General features: G+C 42.9%; 1 protein-coding gene across 3 annotated transcripts in view; it reads left to right on the top strand.

The window, feature by feature from the left end:
* The window catches only part of PKNOX2 (PBX/knotted 1 homeobox 2), a 362,331-nt gene that overhangs the window by 43,344 nt on the left and 295,559 nt on the right, over window positions 1-23,428 (top strand). For all 3 annotated transcript variants that reach the window (XM_063139402.1, XM_063139403.1, XM_063139401.1), the window contains exons 2-3: window positions 1,976-2,044; window positions 11,705-11,809. The gene's annotated coding sequence lies outside the window, so the exon portion shown is untranslated. The remainder of the gene's footprint in view (window positions 1-1,975; window positions 2,045-11,704; window positions 11,810-23,428) is intronic.

Below are 23,428 nucleotides of genomic sequence, written 5' to 3'. Positions count from 1 at the left end.
GTTGTTTTGATGTGACTGATTGCAACCTTTTCCTATTTATTTATTTATTACATTTTTATACCGCCCAATAGCCGAAGCTCTCTGGGCTGTTCACAAAAATTAAAACCATAATAAAACTACCAACAGGTTAAAAACACAAATACAAAATTCAGTATAAAAAGCACAACCATGATAAAACCACCCAGCAAAAATTGATATAAGATTAAAATACAGAACTGGAACAGTAAAATTTAAATTTAAGTTAGAATTAAGTGTTAAAATACTGAGAGAATAAAAAGGTCTTCAGCTGGCGACGAAAGGAGTACAGTGTAGGCGCCAGGCGGACCTCTCTGGGGAGCTCATTCCACAGCCGGGGAGCCACAGCGGAGAAATAACTGTTGCCTTAGTTCTTTAACCTCCATAGCCAGTGGTGTACATTTCTCTCTATTTTCCTCTTTATTTTCTACAACTTATTGTTATTACTACGAGGTTGGGGAACCTCAGCTCCTGGGGCCAAATCCGGCCTTCCCCGGATCCCAGTCCAGCCCTCTGGGGTTCTCCAAATGGCCTTGCCTCCTTCCACTGGCCGCATCTGTTTCCTGCCAACCACCAACGGTTTTGTAATTTCTTAGCTTTTGTGAAGTTTTTCCTCCGTTCCAAAAAGCTGAAATGCCTAAGCCGTCGTAGCTGCCAGTAAGGCCTTTACACGACAATATGCTGGTATATTTGTAACCTGTTTGCCTTTGGCCACGCCCCTGTTTCTCTTTGGCCCTGCCCCCATTTGCCTTGTTTGCTTTCTGCCCTGCTCAGTGCTGGGATGCAGCCCTTGGATTTACTCTGAAATTGAATTTGAGTTGAAAGAGATTCCCCATCCCTGTATTAGAACCACCAACTGGCTTAGGGCAGATGTACACATCGGCAAATTATGGAACAGGATGCTTCTGAGTTCATGGCTTAGACCAATAATTTGTTTTCAGTCTCAGATCTGAGATTGCAGTCCTCTCTTTCTCGCTCTCTGGGCATGTCTACGCAGGGTGATTATTTATTTATTTATTTATTTATTTCAAACATTTGTATCCCGTCTTATATCATTAGGATCTCAGGGTGGGATCGTCGCTGCATGTCCACATGTTCCCTCCCTTGCCGCAGGATATCGTCCTACCCTTTAATCGCATTTTTTCCCATGGTGTCAGAATGATCCCGAGACCGTGGGACGTGTGACCCACTGTTGCGGTTTCGTCCCAGCTCCTTGCAAGTAACCGCGAGGAGCCGGGACAATCAGGGGTGGGGTGGAGGGGGTGGGAGTTTTTTTTTTTTTAAAAAAAATACTTACTTTTCATCTTGAGTTTAAAAAAAATCCAAAATTTCGGGCGCGACGTCCTCCTGGGACGTTGCACGCCGCATGTAGACATGGGGGAGGATCTCACGATCATCATATTGTGAGATCATCCCCATCGTCTAGCCATGCCCCCTTTCTCTCTCTTTCTCTCTCTCTCTCTCTCTCTCTCTCTCTCTCTCTCTCTCACACACACACACACACACACACACACACACACACACGCACGCACTCCACACATCTGCTCCTGCTTTCCCCTTCCCAACTCTCTTCATAACAGCCTAATTTAGAGATGAGGGGGACTTTTTGTTGCTGCTGTTAAACAATTCGTGGTTAGAACCCCTTCTCCATCTACTGCAAATCATGCAGAGATTTATGAAGTCAATCCTAAACTACCTTCTGATCACCCCTGAACTAGTGAGCGATCCATCTGTCTTTCTCTGCCTCCCTCCTCCAATAAGGCTGCAGTCCTAATATATTCACCAGGGAAGTAAGCCCATTGAACACCGTGGACTTGCTTCTGAGTATACATGCATAGGATCGTGCTTGCCTATTCTGAAACAAATTTGGTGGTGTGGTAGTGGGGTGAGAAATGGTCATCTAAAATATGCCTTTAAAAATAGATTTGAATATTATATTCCAACTTAAATTTCTTTCCAGCGTTTCCAAACATGGATGCTATTGGTTCTAGGACTGGTAGGAAAAAAGAAGCCTAAAGCATTGATTTTGGTAAGTTCATTCTTTACCTGACTGTGTAAACTTAGTCAACAATGTCTAAAGGTGGTGGTGGTTGAAGCCCCATAAACTTTCAGTAGAAATTCGAAATTCCCATAGGTTTCATACCCCCACCCCCGCCCCGCTCAGATTCAAGGAATGCATGGAACTACAGGACCGTAGAAGCCAAGCTGTACATATGATCAATTTTATGACAAAGACCATTCCTTGAGATGGTAGAACATAGCAAAAAGACATCACAATACCCTTTTATCATGTACCTCAATATGGCTGTTGACTTTCTCAAGCAATGGTGTTCCCACCATGTCTCTTGGCTGGCAATTCCATCATTTAATAACCATTTCTCTCCATTAGGAAAGGGACCTTGTTGCTACCAGATACTACATTTTTGTGATGTGAATGCAAGCCTTTCCCTCCCCATGCCCAGCGTATAGATGCAGCTTTGTATCATGCTGAATAATTCCTCCCCATCCTTCAGCCTTGATAGCTTCAAATATCTTTTTCTAGACAGGGAAGCAGTCAAGGCACCGATTTACCACTTCACTCTCTCCGCCACCCCCAAGCCAAACATCTCAAAACTGCTGGGATGGAGAATCCGGTGGGAATATGTATGCTAAAAGCACCAAATAAAGCTATTTCACTAGGGGGTAGTTAAGTGAACAATCTGGTTTAGTAACAGGGCTGGTAGAACACCTGGAAAGTAGCCAAGGTTATCTCAAGGTAGGTCATCGTATTGTTTTCCTCCAACAATTTATGTTTGGTTTTTGTTATATAGAGGCAGATACATTTTTTTCCAGGCTGATATTACTGGGGAAATCTGCTGTTATCTCTGTGTGAATTACAGACGCCTTTTCACTCAGAATTAATTGTACCCTTAGAGGGGTTTAGTGCATAATCTCTGGTCTATGATCTTCACTTGTCAAGTTGAGGTCCCTGCGTGCCGTGGGTTTGGAAGGCTCAGCTCAAGTGGGAGTCCCTTTTGCCGAGTCGGTGACATTGTTGCAGAATTTGGCACGCGGAAGAGCGCTCGCTTTGGAGAGCAGGCCTATTACCGCAAATAGAACGGAGATGAATACCTTGAGCACGCTGCCTCCTGCAGATGGGGGGCCTTTTCATTTTAGGCTTAAGTCAATTGCGAGGATTCTGTCGGGAAGCCGTCTCTGTAGGGGACGGGAGTCGCTCTGCGCTGCAAGTCAGCAAGAAGAAAGACTGTCCCAGTTTGATCTTCTTGAGAGTCACCGACCCTTTATTTTTAGAAGTGAAAACAAAGTCAGCTCCTTATGTGAGTTGCTCAGAAGTAGCACCTGCAATGCAGGATTCTCTTAGCATTCCCCCCCTCCCTCCTTTGGTCTTTGTAAGTGAGATTTTTGCACGAGCGGAGCCAGTCGGGCTAGGAAATTTATCTTATGGTGATCACGTTTTAAGTGTGCAAGAGGTGGTGTGAAAGCACCTTTGCTGCCCCAGAAATGCATGCACACTGTAATCTAGTGGAGCAAACTCAGGGGAGGAGGGAAGAGGACACACACTCAGAATTTTGCAACTTCCCATTGTGTCAGATGGGGGGAAGCATGGCTGAGGTGAGCACCTATTGGATGGTACCTATGACATCAACAACATAGCTCCTAAACGGCTTGGGACCCCGATACTTGAGGGAGCGCCTCTCCTTATATATGCCTGCCCAAGACCTGAGATCTGTTGGAGGAGCCCTTCTCCGCATCCCACCAACGCAATATATATGCTATGATGGGACAAGGGAGAGGGCCTTCTCTGTGGTGGCACCCCGACTGTGGAATGCCCTCCCCTCGGAGGCCCGATTGGCACCAACGTTGATTTCATTTTGACGCCAAGTAAAAACGTGGCTTTTTAACAAAGTCTTTGATGGTTAAACTCACTGGCACATTGTTTTAACTGTTTTTACTGCTTTTAAATTATATATTGTTTTAACTTGGATCATGGTTTAATTTGTTTTTAACTGCATATTCATTGTTTTATACTGTATGCTTTTATCTGTATGCCGCTCTGAGATCTTAATGATATAGGGCGGGATATAAATGTTTTCAATAAATTAATAAATAGCTCCTTGTCCGTTCACCCATCAAGTAGTCTTGCTATTTACTGTTTTACTCTGTACAGCACCATGTACATTGATGGTGCTATATAAATAAATAATAATAATAATAATACAACTAATTTCAAACTGTTTGTAATTCCCCCTCCCCCTTTGGTAAAGTGAAGGACTAATAGACGTGCATATACGTTCATATACACAGCCTAATTTTAAATTACGTGGTTTTACTATTTTATTGTTTTTAATGTTCTTTGTTTTTTAATTGTTTGAAATTGTTATTGTTCCGAATTGTATACCACCTTGATGGTAATAATAATAAAAAACATTAACAGTAAAACACTGAAATGACACAATTTAAAAGGCTAAATTAAAAAAAGGATGTCTTCAGTGGAGGCTGGTGGCTCCGATGTCAGTGGGGCCGTGAATCCGCTCCCTGTTTCAGTCAGAGCTTGTCAGAACTCTAAAGCAGCTATTGAAGGTGCTTGGATAGCTCCTTTAGAGTTCTGACTGAAATCCAGAGCACTTTCACTGCCCCACTGACATCGGAGGCACCAGCCTCCACTGTGTGTCTTCACACCTTTCTAAAAGCCAAGAGAGTGGGAGCCAATCAGAGACCTTGACAAAGCGCATCCCACGGTTTGGGAGTGTCACGGAACGCTCTTCCATGTTTGCTCAATGAACAGCCCCCTGCAGGTAATGATTTTCAAGACGGCCTCTCCTGCAGAGGTGAATCACTGGACAGGTTCTTAACAAGCGAAGCAGTCCCTTAGATAGCCAGGGCAACCTCTGAAAGGTTAAGAGTTGTTTTCCAGACTTGAAATGAGTCTGGAAAGTAGCTGGCAAACAGTTCAGATCTTTCAAGTTAGTGCAAGGCTTTCAAGTCCTGACACCCTTTTAGTAGCCTAGATGCTGCATTCTGCACCAATCGTAGCTTCTGAGTGCACTTCGAGAGTAGCCCCACATAGAACCCATTGAAATCCATTAAAAACACATTGGGGGTATTTTCAGCACTGTTACCAGGACCCTAGTGCACATCTGTTGTTGTTGTTGTTGTTGTTGTTAAAAACTGACCCTAGGTGCTTCCAGAATTCCAGAAGGAGGAATGCTAGCTACTGTAGGGTTGGGGAAGAAATTCATTTAGTTCTCATTTGAATGCAAACCTACCTAATTTTACACTTTCAAACCACTATGCAAACTCTGTTATCCTTCGAAATTTGTCCTCCAATTGAGTTCTCCAATCCAAAAAGTGAAACAGCAAACTGGATATATTGCAACAATGCTGGAAAATGCCTTGCAAAATATTTTATACTAGGCAAAATGCGTACAAAAATGCATGTATTGGGAGAAATGTGCACAATAATGCTTATGCATTTCCATGGTGTATGTTTTTCTCCCCTTTTTATTGTGTAAATCAACAAAACAGAAAAGAAAATACATCATGTAAAGGAGAAACACACATTACATATATAAGAATATCATCATTTTCATCATGTGTGCCATTCATCAAAAAAAAAAGGCGAGGAGAGAGTTATACACAGATTTCAAGAAAAGCAGACCAGATATCCGTGTATTTATCCACACGCAAGTTTGCATTTTTAAATACATTTCCATGTTGACATTTTTAAAAAATCTCAAAGTTCAGGAGGAACCAAGCTCAGTACTGGAGAAATTATCAAAGTGCAAAACTAACTGAACTTAAGGGTGGAAAAATGAGAAACTGAAAGACTGAAATTGACAGGTACATCCATCTCTAGTCCTAGCTCACAAGACTTTCCTTCCTTAATGGATTTTCCGTGGTAAGAAAAAAAGGAGGAAAACCTGGTGGGAAAATTCAGAAGGGTTATGAGTTGAAGATGACAATGTGTGGACCCCCATAAAATTCTGTGAAAGAGAGCAGGGCAATTGCACAATCAAAGCCCCCTATGGAAACGTGGATGTCTTCTCATGATGCTTTTGCATCCCATCTTGTTATCCCTTCGAAGGCACTCTGAAGAAAATGAACCATTTGTGGTACACCTTGAAGTTTTCAAAATCCTTTACTGGGGCTACCTGACCGTGAGCTACAACATGACAGGAAGCTGCTCTTGCGGGATCTAAATGTACTTATGGTTCTTTTTCATCTGACAAATTCTGCAGGATATGCCTGCTGCTTTTGGCAGGTACCTGTCATTTGTATCAAATCAACTTAAATATGTGGTTTCTGGTTTGTGCTGAAGAACCACTCAACAGCAGTGGTCACTGATATGCGTCGAGTGACAATACAGGCATTGATTGTATTACAGCTTGGGTGGCTCTAGGATTTTTTGCCCCCTCTACTCAGTCATATTTTTTTAGGTCAACCTACTTTCTGTTTCCCACCTGGAGTGGGAACAAGAAAAGGAGAGAGCTCTACTTGCACAAAAATGTAGAACTTATTAGGCCTTAAATATTTACTTTTTGTGCAGCTAGAGGTAGTCTCTTGTTTATTTATGATTTATTTATTTATTACATTTCTATACCGCCCAATAGCCGGAGCTCTCTGGGCGGTTCACAAAAATTAAAAACATTCAAAGTATAAAATAACAGTATAAAACCATAATATAAAATACAATATAAAAGCTCAACCAGATAAAAACAGCAGCAATGCAAAATTACAAATTTAAAACGCCGAGTTAAAATTTATTTATAGACTGTTAGAGTGCTGGGAGAATAAAAAGGTCTTCACCTTGCGTCTAAAAGCATATAATGTAGGTAATGTAGCACACAGTATATAATGCGCGCACACACAGGCACATACACAACAGACAACACACATGCTTCTCAGCTGGTGCTTTCCCCAAACAACCCAAAGTACTACATGGTTCTCTGTGGTCATCCTGCATTTAGTTATTAACAACATTTTTATATCACCCATCAACAGAGCATTATACTGGGCAGTATAGATACTTAAAAACAAAAAGCAACAACCCATGAAATATAAACCAAACAAAATTTTAAGGAAGTTAAGATGGCATCAAAATAAAATAGCATAATAATAATAACAATCCCAGCAATTTAAAGACTACACTCTAAAAAGCACTGAAATGTGCTTTAAAAGCGAAAACCCCAGAAAATAGAAAAGGTTGGAGAACCACAGTTGAAAAGGTCCTCTCCTCACTTAAAGATTATTAAAGATCATTAAAGAAAAAGATTGTTTCATAGCACCAGAGCTTGGCTCACATTTCTTCGTTGGTTTGGTGGGGCTCTTTCCCCTCTTTTTTGTGCCTCCACCAGTAACCACTTGCCTTGCCTCATTTCAGGGGGTCAAACGGAGAAGGACCTCTGAAGATAATCCTGGGCTCCAGGCAATTATATTTGGGAGGAGGCTATTCTAAACCAGGGGTGTTGGATCTCTTTCAGCCAGGGGGGCGAATTCAGTTTCAGAGAAGCTAAGGGATGGGGGAGGGCATTCTAGTGATGGGTGGAGCCAAAGGAGAAGGCGTGGGGCACAATATTCCAGAAATACCAAAAAATACCAGCATATTTTGGCTTAAAACTCTTACTTCCGGTAACTAAGCCTTAGGCCTTTGCTAGATCAGGCTATATCCCGGGCTGATACCCGGGATCCTCCCTGTGTGTCCAGATGACACACAAGGGATCAGGGAGGGATCATCCCTCCCTTGCCCCAGGATACAGGCTTACCCTTTGACCCCGGTTTTTCCTGCGGTCTCGACTGAGACCGTGAGCATGTGGCCCATTTCCGCAGCTTTACCCAGCTCCGCGCATGGGGTGCAGCACTCATCAAGAGCACTGCGCCCATCGGGGTTAGGGTGACAGGAGCGGGGAAATCAATTTTTTTTAAAAAAAGACTCACTGTTTGTCACTGGAGCGCTCCTGCATTCCTGTCTCTTTAAAAATAAAAAATGGTGGGCACGATGCATCTCTTCTTGAGGTCATTGCGCCTTGCATGTAAACGAGGGCGAGATCTCGCGTTATTCAAAATGTGAGGTCTCCCGTCCTCTCCCCCGGAACAACAGGTAGGTCTGGCTAAGGCCTTAGAAGAGACATGTAAACCATTTAGAATGGGGTGGGGAGAAATCTATGTAAAAGCTGCACCCCTCGCCTATGTGATTCATCAGAATGTTCCCCAATTTTATCAGTTCTGTTAACAGACACTACACACACACACACACCCTCATTCGTCAAGTAGCCTGGATGATACAGAGAAGTGCTGAGATCCCAAATAAACCAAACAGCTGTATGAGAAGTTAAACAAGAATCCATTTTAACTTTCTACTGGGTGGGTCATGAACCTGTGTTGTGAATGAGAGTTCTTTCAGCGTTTCTGTCAATTTGGATGAAAGTCAGGCCCTCCCACAGAAAAGCCAATTAGAGCAAGCGGCCTACTGTTTAATAATCTGAGGTGTTGCTTTGCCTCATGCCTTAGCAAATGCGATGTGTCACCGAATAAGTGGCAGATACCATTTTGATCCGGGATTAGCGTAGGGTGCACAATCTGCGTTCTTCCCTTTCCAACGCTTCGGGTTTTTTGCATTTGTTTGTTTGTTTGCCTTCAAATGCTCGCTGCCGTTTCTCTGCTATTTCTCTGCCAGTTCCCTGCTGTGCTGGAATTTGGAGTCGCTTCACAGGGCTGCTTTCTCTTCGTGATTGTGTGCCTGCTTGAATTTATTTATTTATTTATTTAATTGGGGGGGGGGTAGTAGAGAGTGGAGGGGTTCTGCCTAACAGCCTCCTTGCTGCTGGTCCAAGAAACTCGCCGGGTTCCAGCACCTGGCTATGACATACAGCACCCTTCATGAAACCAGACAGAATTAAACCCTTTGTTTCCTGTTTGCCTTGCTGGCTAAAAAAAAAAGCAGAGAGACTGGAGCTCTGAACAAGACAGTCTTTGTATTAATTTAATTAATCAGTTTAGTGGAGGGGGGGAATGAGAGGATGGGAGCTCTGGTAATAAATGCATGTTTTTCTTAAGGTTTTAAGACAGTTGCGGTACATACAAGGGCTTGATCTTTGACTCTCTGCGTTGCTGGGCTCAATGGATTCTTAGTGTCTTCTCATGATCTGTCCCAAAGTAAATTTCATAATAACAACCTGGTAGTTCTTCTCTCTCTCTCTCTCTCTCTCTCTCTCTGCCTCCCCCGCCCCCCAGCTCTTCCAGCTTGAACTTGCTGCTGCTCATTGGACTTTGTGTGTTAAGAGTCCAGCGATGAAATAGTGGTGTCTGTCTGTGTTTGTGTGTCAGGCTGACCCAAAACGTTTTACCTGCTGAGGTTAAGGACAAAGTTCCCCCTTCTTCTGTAATTCCATGTACAAAAGCTGTCCAGACCAACAGTTAAATCTTACTCCAACACTGTTGACGAGACAAGCATCCTCCACCCCACCTGAGGGCAGCAAGCTAGTCTAGAGGATAAAGGCCCTATTCAGGCATTCACTTGAACCTGTGAGGGCTTTAAGGGCAGTAGTGTAAACTTGACTTAGGGTACCTGATTTCATGGAGAGTTCAAGCTTGCGTTCGAGCACACACAAACAGAACTCGATTCCAGAACTCGCCAGTTCAACACAGCAAGGTCTGAACAGAGGGGGTGGCAGCGTGCCCGGAGATGTGTCTAAAGCCCTCACATGTTCAAGTGAATGCTTGATGAGGGCTAAAGGGTAAGCCGCATGGACACATACAGCTCTAACATATCAGGAATATAGCAGCAGCTGTACAAAATGGCTCCCAAGGAAGATGTGGCTAGTCACATAATGGCCACCGTGGGGGCTTGGTTAGTCGGAAGTGAGCGAAATATTGAGGGAGGGAGAAATAGTGAGGTTAGAGGCTGGAAGGGAGGGGGAAATAGCAAGTCAAAGGGGTAAAGGGGAGAGAAAGAGCAAGCCTAGAGGCTGGGAGTGGGGAGAAATAGCAAGGCAAAGGTGTAGAGCAGTGGTTCTCAACCTTCCTAATGCCGCGACCCTTTAATACAGTTCCCCATGTTGTGGTGACCCCCAACCATAAAATTATTTTCGTTGCTACTTCATAACTGTAATTTTGCTACTGTTATGAATCGTAATGTAAATATCTGATATGCAGGATGTATTTTCATTGTTACAAATTGAACATAATTAAAGCATAGTGATCACAAAAACAATATGTAATTATATATTGTGAAATATTTATTTCTAATTACAAATAAATGAAATGTCTCGGTTCCTAAGACCATCGGAAATATGTGTTTTCCGATGGTCTTAGGCGACTCCTGTGAAAGGGTCGTTCGACCCCCAAAGGGGTCCCGACCCACAGGTTGAGAACCGCTGGTGTAGAGAATGAGCAAGGCTAGAGGCTAAGAGAGGAAGAAACAGTGAGCGAAAGAAGACCAGGAAACAGGGATGCTAGAAGCTGGGAGAGAGGGGGAAATAGCAAGGCAAAGGAGAAAAGGAAGAGCAAGACTAGAGACTAGAATATGGCCAAACAATTTCCAAGGGTTTTATTAAAACATATGTTTTTTGAAGAGGGAGGGAGTGGCGAGATTTGTAGGTGCCATTGGAAGTTTCCGTGTGTGCCATAGCACCCATAGACCTGTATTGGAGATCCCCGATGTGGACTGACTTCAGTTCAACCAGCACCTAATTGAAAGCCCAACAAATGTACTATTAATTGCTATGAAATGCTAAGAGAACTGTAATAAATAAATTAAATTAAAAATGTAATAAATTAAATTAAATGTAATAAATAAAAATTAAAAAATTGCTGTGTGGCAAGTTAAAATGTTTTTTTAAAAAAAGAGCCCAGAAGAGCTGAAAACTTAATTTCAATTCCAACTCTGCAACGTTCTGTACAACAGATGTTTTCATTCTATAGTGTGTCCTGAAATTCTGATGTGGCAGACCTTTCATATATCTATATATAGATATAGATATATCAGTGGAACCTGCAACAAAAACTTGCAATGTGGAGTGCTATTTATACCTCACCTTTCTATCAAGGAAATGGTACACAAGGTGGCTGTCAATCAAAAGAAAACAACATTTAAAATAAAAATACTTGGTTAAAACAATCATAAAGTGAGTACATTAAAAACACACCATTTAAAAACAGAACATTAAAAGAATAAAAATAGGACCCAACCATGCTGATGACTCTGAAACCCAGTTTGCACAGGACACTTGCAAATAGTGGGTTAATTAACCCATGATTAGTTCTTAGGTTAACTGTGGGTTGTATAACCCATGATTCGCCACTGTTACGTGTGAACAGGACCTGAGGGACATAATATGCACATCCCTAATATGCATATTTTGGGGGTGTACATTCTCTTCACCTCCCCACCCATGATGATCATCATGAAGCTCATAAAAATGTGGATTTCAGTACACAACTCACTTATGGGCTTGCAATGTGCCATTTGGGTAAATCTCTCTCTCTCTCTCTCTCTCTCTCTCTCTCTCTCTCTCTCTCTCTCTCTCTCTCTCTATATATATATATATATATATATATATGATATCTATTAGATTCCAATTCAAACACCTTAAAACATGGATGTACATGTGTGTGTGTGTGTGTGTGTGTGTGTGTGTGTGGTGTGTTATAGCCTTAATGGTATTATTGTTTTATTCTTTCTTTTCCACAGGTGACAGAGTTACTGATTGTTCTACATGTGCAAATGTTCCTGATCTGGAAGATATATTTAGGAGTGCAGGCCGTGCTGTCTCCACCAGCAAAGCACCCCAGAATGGTTCGTAGATCTCTTTACTTTCTATTTTTTTAAAAAACACTTCTTACTTTTCTAGGCCTGTGTACATTCTCGTCGTCCCCGGACACATGCACAAATTGTGTGCAGGGAGCCTATATCCCATACTTACAACACATGTATGCAAGAGGAATTATTCTGTATTTAATGACTTTTAAAGCTGTGGACAGATTAAAAGAAAAACGGTAGCAGATCTGTATTTATTTATTTTGGTTCTGTTTGTCCAATGGGAATTGTTGTGGCTACATAATAATTGTGTGTTTTCCCACGTGATCCTGGGTGTCCTGGGGGCCAAGGTGGAATTCTGAGGCTGTGGGTGGCTCATACATGGGAGAAACTGGGCAGCTGTCAAATCTGGGCAAAGCCTTCCATCATTAACATTGTTCTTTTGATAGACTCCCAGGTTGGAGAGTCGCTAGTGTCCTTGCCGTCCCTGCCAGTTGAAATGCAACCTGCCGCCCTTTCATAATACTCCAAATCGCATTCTGGGAGGGAGGTGCTGCACTCTGTCTAATGGTAGGGCCAGCCCCAAGTCTGCCAATCGCCATAACCAGATTTTGTATCATGTTGAGCCGAAACAGCCCCAACAAATTTGCCACCCCATTTGGAGGTGACAAATTGAGGAGTCATTCTGGCCTTCCCCTCTCACCCACCACTCTGAGGGTTGAGATAAATTCTAGTAATGTTATAAGGGAGCTAGGCGGTTACCAGGGGAGCAGGTGGCAGCCTCAGTGGCATCCCCCCTTTTTTTAAACCGGGAGTAGGGGTTCTCTTTCAGTCCATGAACCATATTCCATTTTGGAGAAGCTCTCAGGCTGGAACAGGCAAACAAGCAAAGCTCGAAATAGGCAGCTTTCCCCAAACATCGTCTCGCTGCTCATCTCATGCCTGGTTCCTGTTTGTGAGTACTGCTTGCTCTGCGCAAATGGAAAATTTGCGCAAATTGAGCAACGATCGAATGGGAGATTGGAGCAGATTCCCCCAAATTTACACAAATGTCCAAATTTGCACAACTTTTCTCCATAGACGAAAGCAGGACTAACCAGGGCATATTTCCAGAGAAAATTTGTGCAAATCAGGAAATTTGCGTAAACTGAACTGGGAATCCGGCAATAAGACGTGAGCATATTATCAACAATTTAAGAATACTTTTGGCTTGACGTGTGCTCGGATTCATGTTCAGAGCTTTGAACAGGGCATGCTTGCAGGTTTTGTGAGCAAAAATGAAATTCTCATTCATCCCTACTTTCAGGTGCTGCATCCCATTGGTGGATGTAGCCAAAGGCAAAACTGATGGGACCAAAAATACAAAAAAACAAAAACAAAAAACCATAAACACAAACTCAAACCCTCCAGCATATTAAAACTCGATGGTTGAGGGTGGCAGCAAGGCTCCCTCCCCACCCCAAATTTCCCACTGCTCTCCCAACCCCCACTTTTATGGGGAAATGTTTGTCCTAGCTCTAAATTATTTGGATGCCTATTATTGCACAACTTACTTAGCAAGACTTGCCTCTGCCCTTTGTGGAGGGACCTACGCAGCTCAGTGGAGGCTGTTGGCTCTTATCTTGGCAGTGCTGCGAATCCATTCTGGGTTTTAGTCAGAACCAGCCAGAACTCTAAAGGAGCTACCCAAGGTGCTGACCCCACTCCAAAATAGTTTCAGTCACTTGGATGGGTCCTTTAGAGTTCTGTCTGGTTCTGACTAAAATCCAGAGTGGATTTACAGCTCACTGAAATCAGAGAACATAACCATGTAAGAAGAGCCTTGCTGGATCAGACCAAGGGTCCATCTAGGCCAGCACTTTGTTCACACAGGGGCCAACCCGCTGTCAACCAGAGAACCACAAGCAGGACATAGTGCAACAGCACCCTCCCACCAGGGCCGGTGCTACCATAGAGGCCACTCAGGCGGCTGCCTAGAGCGCCAAGCTCAGAGGGGCACGAGCACAGTGCAGCACTAACGTGCGTTGGCTGCGAGCCGACCCGGCCCGAGGATTCAGCTGGGCCTGGGCAGGCGAGATGGCGCCCCGCACCCGCCCAGCCGAAGCGAAGCCAGGGACGCTGGGGTGGGGGTGGGGCGGCTCCACGTTCGGACTTCTGGAACGCACCCAAAAGAGAGAGAGAGAGAGAGCGACTATATGGGTGCATGGGGACTTTGAGTGAATGTATGTGTTCATGCGTGTGTTTGTTTAGAGTGAGTGATGCTGAGTGTGTGCGTGCACGTGTGAGGGGGGGATGATTTGGAGGTGATATTCCTATTTAATAATGCATTTTAGATCCATAGACGTTCCTTTCCAATTTGTTTGCTATAATTGGCATGATGTATTTCTTGCACTTTAAAATAAATTTAGCAGTTTCAAGTTTTGTGCTTCTTATTTTTTCCAGGAAACATATGTTCTTAAAAATCAAAGTTGGCATTTGGGGGGTGGGGTGCATGAAAGTAGCTCACCTTGCCTAGGGCGCAAAATAGTCTGGCACCGGCCCTGCCTCCCACCCATGTTCCCCAACATCTAGTGTATACAGGCTTGCTGCCTCTTAACCATCAGGACTAGTAGGCATTGATAGCCTTCTCCTCCAGGCTCCACTGACACCACTCTGCCAAAGTGTGTGAACAAATTCTGAACCCCCATATTTGCTTACTGCAGAGTCTTGCATAATTCCTGCAGTTCGAGGAGGAATACATAAGAGAAGCCATCAACCCCCAAAGACGCTTTGAACCGCCACCCAAGCCGAGTACAGAGTTCTGCAGATCCGACTGCTCTGGGTCGTTTCCTGTTCTTTCCAAATTCCAACTGCCCCAAACAGTCCTCGGCCCCTCCTGATGCTATAGCACCAAGTTCAGTCTAAAACCTCTGAGAGATGGAATGGCACGTGCTTATACCTCAGAGACCACTTAAAACTGCTTCTCCTCAGGACTGAAGATGGCAGAAAACCCAGGCTCATGTTGACCTTTTCAGTTACCAATCCATTGAACAGGAGAAGGATTCTGAAGCTGTCCTTGCCCAAAGGGAATAAAATGTGAAAGTTCTGAAGCTTTAAAAATAGAAGAAAAAAGTCTGGCAATCGCCAGACATTGTTACTTCAAGACCAGGTTAAAATGTGCAGTGGATCTCTAGGCAGAACTGTATTCTGGGATTCCACTTTTCTTTGCCAGTGTTTTTATGTTTGTTTTTGTTATTAAGTTATCTATTTAAAAATTTATTTCTGAATCCTCTTCCTGCCCAGAGAGGGGCCCCCTTCCTGGGCTGTAATAATATATCTTTAAAACAAGTTCCAAGACCGGTCCATCTAAACTTTAGATTCTAAAGAGCCATTCCTTTCCCTGCAGTGGTGTCAGCATGTTATAGTACTGGCTTTCCTACCTGCATATGGGAATCTTTGCCCTGCTGAGGATCTTTCTGAGTCCTATTCCAGCCCAGAAAGAGCCCCCAAGCAACTTATAAGATAAGACTTTGAAATGTTTGTTCGTTTGTTTTTTAATAAATCACACACAGCAAAATTATGAACAGGAGGAAAGCAGTATTTTTAAAAACAGTACTGTCTACATTTCTGTTTTGCAAAACAAAAAAATCTTGGAGAGTTTTGAATCCCGCCAATTCAAGTTAGTTTGTTCAAGACGTAAGAAACAGACCACTATACCAGTGTAAAACTGAACCGTGTAATTTCACAGCAGCACTAGAAATCAGTAGGATGTATGAAGACAGTTGTGGCATTCACATACAAAAAGATGTGGCATTCATGTACAAAGAAATAGGGCCTGCATATACAGAGGCAGTTTTATGCTAGGATCTGCTCCATCCTTCTTTTCTCTGTTTCATGGATCTTATGCAGTAGAATCGGAGAATCATAGAATAGTAGAGTTGGAAGGTGCCTACAAGGCCATCAAGTCCACCCCCTGCTCATTTGCAGGAATCTGCCTTAAAGCATACCTTAAAGCATACACTATCACCACTACCACAACTTGTTCCTTCTCTTAGTGGCCTTCCCTTACAAAGCTGCCTTTCAACACACCAGACTACTGGTTCATTTAGGTTGCAATCCTAGGCATGTTTAGATCGAAAAAAGACCATGGAAATGTTGAGAGCTGTAGGACTTCTTTTTCTGTCTAAATATGCATAGGATTGCACCCTTGGTCAAGTATTTTCAACTCCGTCTGGCTGTAGCTCTACAGGGTCTTTCCCAGGTCTTCTATCTAAAATCCTTTTTTAGCTGGAGATAACAGGGATTGAACCTGGGGCATTTTTCATCCCAGGCATGTGTTCTGGTGCTACGCTACAGACTCTTCCCTATGGTAACACAATAAACAGGAGCAGTAGCTACTACCACTCAACATTCAATGTCATCAGTGTGTTGGACAGTGTACAGTAAGCAGACATGGTCTGCCTGTTTAGCCTCTAAAATGAGAGGATGGATGGTCCAGCTTCACAAGGATTACAAGGATTTTTTTGATCTCTCCAACTCCGTTTAAAAAAAGAAAGAAAGACGAAGGCCTTAGCTAGACCAGGCTTTATTCCGGGGCGAACTCCGGGATCGGCCCTGTGCATCCAGATGACGCACAAGGGATCCTGGGATCAGGGAGGGGTCATCCCTCCCTTGCCCCAGGATAGAGCCCTCCCCTTTGGGCCTGCTTTTCTCACAGTCTCGGGCTGAGCCTGAGACCGCGGAACGTGCGGCCCGTTTCCGCGGTTTGACCCGGCTCCGCGCGATTACTCACGCGGAGCCAGGAGCTGCGCCCATCGGGGTTGGGGGGGGAGCAGGGAAACTAAATTAAATTCTAAAAAAACCTTACCTTCAGCGCAAGAGCGTTCGTACGCCCCGTCTTCTTTAAAAATAAAAAATGATGGGTGTGACGCCTCTCTTCTTGAGGTCGTCACGCCTCACGTGTAAACGGAGGAGGAATTTCACGTTAATCACAACGCGAGATCTTCCCTCCTCCATTGTGGAACAAAAGGTAGGTCTAGCTAAGCCCTAAGTGTTCACAGCATTCTGTATTTGTCTTTCTAACACAGATTTTAAAAAGTCACCCCCAGCACAAACTTTATTCACATTTATTCAGAAGTCAATCTCGTCATTTGTACTGGGACTTACTCCCAAGTATGTATGCATAGGACAGCCTTCCCCAATCTGTTGCCTTCCAGATGGCTTGGACTACAAATCCGAGAATTTCTGACCATTGTCTATGATGGCCGGGATTCATGGGAGTTACAGTCCAAATCCTTTGGAGGGCAGCAGGTTGGAGAAGACTGGCACAGGTCATCATTCAAGGCTGATTCCCCATGCTTTCCCCATTCACAAGTCCATCTTGCTGTCGTCCAATGTGAGCATCTACAACTTTATTTCATTTGAAGTATGTAGAACCACCTTTCTGAACCATGGCCCACCCAAGATGGCCGACAGTGCTTGGGCAGAGTATGGATGGGATGGATTCTCACCCCCACCAGCTTCAGAGCTGCCAGCCTCCACTGTAGTAATGATTTCTAAATTTGAATCTAGACATGTAGATTGGCATACGCAATTTTTATGCAAACCCATGCCCTCTTTTGGGAGGGTGAAGTGCAAGCCTGAAGTGCTTAGAGCTCGTGGAATCTCAGAGACCCCTCTCCATCCCCACCCCAAATCCTTTGATACTGTAGAAGCCATAACAATAATCAAATAACGCAAACTCTTTGGCTATGGAATGGGTTAAGACAGGCCCCACCAAAGTCGGAAGAAAATGAGTATGGTGTTAAAACAGAGGTATTATGTTTATGGAGTTACTCAGTGGGGCAAGGTTACAAATATTAGCATTTCCAGGGCCAAGTTGTGTTTACTAAACATTACACAGTAGACGTCCTTTTATTTATTTCCTTTGTTACCACCTTTAGGGGGGCTGCAATGGTCTCATTACTTATTCATTTCCTTTTATGTTTTGTTTAAACATGTACAATTACTGATAAATGTTCACCCTTCCCACGCAGAGTTTGCTGCAGGTATTTCTCAGTAGAACTGTGGGACACCATGTGGGAAAATGAGTGTTTATCTGAAACCATTTCCCCTCCTAGCAATCAATCCCTTGAATTAAGGAGTAGTCTAAATTCCACACTGTGCGCCTTCATCGCATTTTCTATTTTAGAAGTCGTCTTTGTGGTATGCAACTAGGGATTGATAAATCTATCCATTTCAGTTTCTCTTCGTTTCTCATTTGTCCAACCTTAGGTTCAGTTCTTCCAGTCTTCAATTCATTTAAATTCAATTCATCCTGAAGTTGTTGTTGTTGTTATTATTATTACTCATGTAGAAAATCATAGGCATTTTTGTGCACATTTCTTCTAAGGCATGAATTTTTACCCAATATCCATGTTTTTGAAATCAGTTTTCCTAACAGAATACCTTTTTCAAAAAAATCACCTGCTATCTACATTTAATGGGAGGACTCCATTGCAAAATTTGGAGAAGTGTAAAATTTGATGGGTCACTGAGTTTCGGTTCATAGAGTGGTTCGAAAGTGCAAAATTAGGTAAGTTCATATTAAAATGTGAACGGAACAAATTTTGCCCCCTACCCCATTTGTAACCCTCTAATCCTTGTGACAAAGCAACATTTTAAGTAGATGCAGAAATATTTTTGAAAGGCTAACTTTTTTAAAAAAAACACCACCACATAGCTGTAATTCAAAAATAGCCTTCTTGGACCCAGGATGGAGAATTTATGGCAGCAACCTTCTCCCCAATAGGATATGCTTTTGGACTACAACCCCCATCAGTTGAAGCCAGCATGGCCAATGGTCATGGATGATGGCAGTTTTAGTCTAAAGATCTAGAGGAAACTGAGTTGGGGAAAACTGAGCTGTGGGCTTAGTTCTGTTTTGTTGTTTATATTTGTTTCCAGTTGCTTACCCGTTTAGAATTTCTTAGCCAGTCAGGCTGAAGCAGAATGAATGCAGAACTCAGAATAGGAGTTGCTATTGAATTTCAAGAGGCATCTGGACAGCCATCTGTCAGGGATGCTTTAAGGTGGATTCCTGCACTGAGCAGGGGGTTGGACTCGATGGCCTTGTAGGCCCCTTCCAACTCTGCTATTCTATGATTCTATGACTCTCCAACAAGGGCTGGAGCCACTGAAGAAGCATTCTACAGAGGCCTTCAAGAGGCATCTGGACAGCCATCTGTCAGGGATGCTTTGAGGTGGATTCCTGCATTGAGCAGGGGGTTGGACTCGATGGCCTTGTAGGCCCCTTCCAACTCTACTAGTCTATGATTCTGTGATTCAACTAAAGCAGGGGTGTGGACCCTTAGGCATGCAGGCCAAATCTGGACCACTTGAGGTCCCCATCCTGTCTTCAGGGGTTTGCCAGAACACTCCACCCCTTCCCTGGCCCCACCCTTGTCCTGTCAATCACTGATTGTTTCCCGGGTTTTGCAGGCTTCCCCCACCCCCATTGGATAAGGCTGAAATGCCTCTCTGAAGGCTTAGTTACATGCAGGAAGTGCTTCAAGCTGAAATATGCTGGCATTTTTGTTATTTTGGCCCCACCCCCTTTTCCTTCAGCAATATTCCTACTCGCAGTATTTTTCAGTAGAGTTTCGAACATCCCTGCTCGAAATGCCTGGGGCTGCGTCTCCAGATCTTGACCACGTTGATCCAAAAACAGACGTCGGAAGTCGCAAAGTGAAGTGAGGTGTTGAGATTAATAAGATCTGGGTGCGTCATCGTCAGTTTCAGGCTGATAAAATCAAACTGCCATTTCTCAGTCGTGGTAATATGCCAAAATTCTTACAGCTTATTATATTTCAAATACTTCAGCACTTAAGCCGTTTTTAATTGGTAGCTTTTATTGGCAAAGTTCTTATTCAGCATTTTGTGGCATTGCCATGAAAGCGAGGTGGACTTGCTTCGAGGCTCAGAGCTTTGACTTTTGCCCTCAAGGCTTGCGGAAAACAATTATAGCCAGTAAAAACTGACCTAAGAGGCAACAATCATTTTGTGGTTCTGTAGGAGTTTTGGTGGACATAAATATGTTTAGTTTAGAGATATGAAGACCTTTGTGCTTGAAATCTCACACCATGCAAAGGTTCTTTAGAAGTCTGGGAACTACTATACAGTGCCTGATTAGTGACAGATTTCAATTTTTGTGTTACTAAAACACCTAAGGAAGGGGGCTGGGTAAGAACATCCACCACAACAACATATTGTTTTTCTTACCTGCCTCTCCATCTGGATCGAGGCGGGGAACAACATTAAATACATCAATACAATACATAAAACTGGTTAAAAGAGCATATAAAACTGATACAATTTTTAAAATAACAATCACAACATCTTAAAATTCTTAGGTTTAAAATTCATCTGGGTAGGCCTGCTGGAAGAGGAGGAGGAGGAGGAGGAGATGATGATGATGATGATGATGATGATGATGATACTACAAATTTATATTGCTGTCTATACCAGAGTCCATTCCAATTAACCAAAACTTACAAAAAACAATATAAATGAAAATCAATAAATACACATTAGATAAACTACTCACCAGAAATTAAACTAATTCACAACCAATCAATTAAAACAAACAAAAACAAACTGAATGTTCCTCACTCCATACATCAACACCTATGGCTCCAACTCAAACAGGTTTTCAGGCCTCGTCTAAATCTGACCAACTCTGGTTCCATATGAAGATGTGGACGGGGAGAGTTCCACAATCATGAGGTGAGATGGGAAAATGGCCAGAGCCTAGGAGTGGATTACATTTTGGCACCACCCAATTTCCCTTTGGCCCTACTCGCAGGTGGAACGCACCCCTCAAAACCTTTACTAGATGGGAATTTGGCCCTTGGATTGAAAAATATTTCCCACTTCTCCTATACTTGAAGAGCTGCCCAGTCCGAATCTGGTTTAGAAAGAAGGAAGCAGAAGAAGAGCGTGTCCAGGGGCCTTGAAGCTGGCCGTTAATAGTTTGAACCTGGACAACAGACTGAGCAGGCAGACACAGAGGGCACCTGGTCTTCCCTACTGTGCTGAGATGTGCATTTCCATTTAAATTAGAGTAATTAGTTCTGCACTTGAATCTGGATTAGCATATACAAATGTTATGCAAATCTATCTCTTATATTTTGGCATTTCCTCCTTTTTTGGCAATGTGTAAGTAGCTGCCCTAATTCAGGTGAACGGCCTCCACACACATAAAAGTTGAGGTGCGATTTTAGAGGCATTACTAGGCACTAAAAAGTTTTGGCTCCTAGGCCGTGTATAAAATCTATAGATGCAAATTCTTGGGTGGGTGGGGGAGGATCTAGCATTTATTGAAATTTCATGGCAAGCAAAGCCAGCTGACCAATTTTCTTAACCAAACCATCTCAAATAAAATGAATTATTCCTTTAATTTGCACTTCATCCAAAATTAGTAGCTCTTCCTCAATTACAATTAATTTACAATCTCGTGCTGTCCCTTCCCTCCACTTCTCTCCCCCACTCCCCCCTCTCCCCCCCTCTCTCTCCCTTTTTGAGGGGAAATTGCCCCTCCATCATACAATCAAGCTTAGAAGAAAGGTTTCCATTAACCCCAAAGGCACACACACACACCCCAGTTTAATTGCCATATGAGGGGAGGAATTTTGGAGGTGTGTTCCAGCATGTGGGGAGAGTTATCCCTTCCGTCCCAACTACAATTCCCCATTGATAATTGATGTGTGTGTCAATTTAGCTAAGAAAGAAATCTTCCATTGGTATCAATGGATACTCAGAGCTCTTGGCTATATACCCGGGGCCCTGGGAAATAGATTCAGGGCCCGGGCTCCATCAACCCAGGCCTAGCAATCCTCTTGGTGGAGTACAATTTCCACATTGCAGACTTTACTGTGGAGAGACTGGTTTAGACTGACCCCTTCTAAATGGCTGTAGCTAGGAATCTGAGCCTTAGTTTGTATGAAATGTTATCATGGCTCTACAGTAACTAGTTCTATGTAACCAGGCCCTCTGCTTCCCGTTACTCTTAATTGGTGTAAATTAGCAAACTTGCTGTCAAGCTTGTCAGGGCAAAAAATAATAATCTGCAGATATTGATGTCTCTTCTTGGCCCCTGGAACCCTGATGGAGGTTCCCTGTCAGAGACTGAAGGGGGAAGTTTGATCCAGAAGAGTAGGATTATAGTACAGAAGCTACCATACAAGAATTCTCATGTATTTCGCCACTTCCTTTCCTTTCCCCTCCTCTCTGCTCTTTGTGAAATGGTTAGACATCCGCACATGTTTTTCCATGAAAGCGAATAACCAAGCCAATAACTGAAGGTAGAAATCAAACTGGTGTTTGGCTTGGAGCTTGCACCCTGAAGGTAAGACCACCTCAGGATGCTGTTAATATTCAGCCCAGAAGCAAATTTTCTTCTATTTTTTTAAAGCTGATACACAAGTGCAGGAACAAAAATCAGTTTGACATTTGCACTATTTTTTTTCCAGTGGAATTTTATTTTATTTCAAAATAAAGTTAACAAAATAAAGGCAAAAAAGTAGAAAAAGAACATACGTAATAATAAATCAAAATTACCAAAGAAGCAAAGGAATCCAGTCATTATAAATTTACTGATACGCTTGTGGAACATCTACAGTAAAACATCCTAAGTAGGAGCACTAAAAATAAAACTGCACGTTATACAACATATAAAAAGAACATGTGTAAATCTATGTCATTTTGTGTGTATGTGTGTATTAATCAAAAACTGGTTGGAATTTTATCATAGGTTTTAAGAGCTTCAGCATAGGAAATAAATGAAAACCATGGTGCAGTAATGCCATTCTTTGAGTTAGGATTCCTAGCTCAACGCACTTGCTAAGTCAATTTATACGTGCTAGTCTCTCAAATTTTATTATCTGCTGCTCTTTGGTTGATTGTTTTGGAGATTTCCAATTACATTCTATACATGAATTTAATTGCTTAAGATGGTCGTGGAGGAATCCATGATCTTTGGGTTCAAAACAAGATGAAGCATCATTGCTCTAAGATAGCCTAGGATATCCGTTTTGGGGGTGGAATCATAACTGATTTTACTGGTTTTCCCCCACTGATGTGAACTCAATCTGTAGCAAGTAGATCCAATACATCGATTTCAGTTTGTTTGTTTGTTTTAGTGGCAGCAATTTGCGCAAACTGCATGTTTTTTCTCCCCTCAAATCAAGATCCCATTTGCACAAATGCCTTTTCAGCAAATCACAGGACACATTTTTTTAAAGTGTCTACTTAAAGTGAACAAAAATGTGAACATTTTCAGAATCGTCGGGGTCGGTGGGTGGGTTCCACCACAGTCACTGCCACTTATCAGAACAGAAATGCTGCAAAATCCCATCAGGCTTAAATAGAACAGAATTCTCAGCATCACACCTCCCTGTTTTTTTCAGGACCCTGGACAGATCTATGATAGCTAAAACTTACTCAGGAAGAGCTGTTGTCTCAGCGACATGCAAAGTCCTTCTGAAGACTGGAAGGTCAGGATTTGATGTTAATTCCACTCCCTCTGAGGAGCTGTCCTCTTCTTAAAGGGTCATTGTCCAATTCTGCAGCCAGTCCTGACCCCCTGTGAGCAGAGAAATCTACTGGGGCAGGGAACGTTTGATATACTTCAGTCCACCTTTA

Source organism: Elgaria multicarinata, chromosome 12 (genome assembly GCF_023053635.1).
Source record: "Elgaria multicarinata webbii isolate HBS135686 ecotype San Diego chromosome 12, rElgMul1.1.pri, whole genome shotgun sequence".
Taxonomy (NCBI): domain Eukaryota; kingdom Metazoa; phylum Chordata; class Lepidosauria; order Squamata; family Anguidae; genus Elgaria; species Elgaria multicarinata.
The sequence above is the reverse complement of the archived record's forward strand: the minus strand, read 5'-3'. Positions and strand labels throughout refer to the sequence as shown.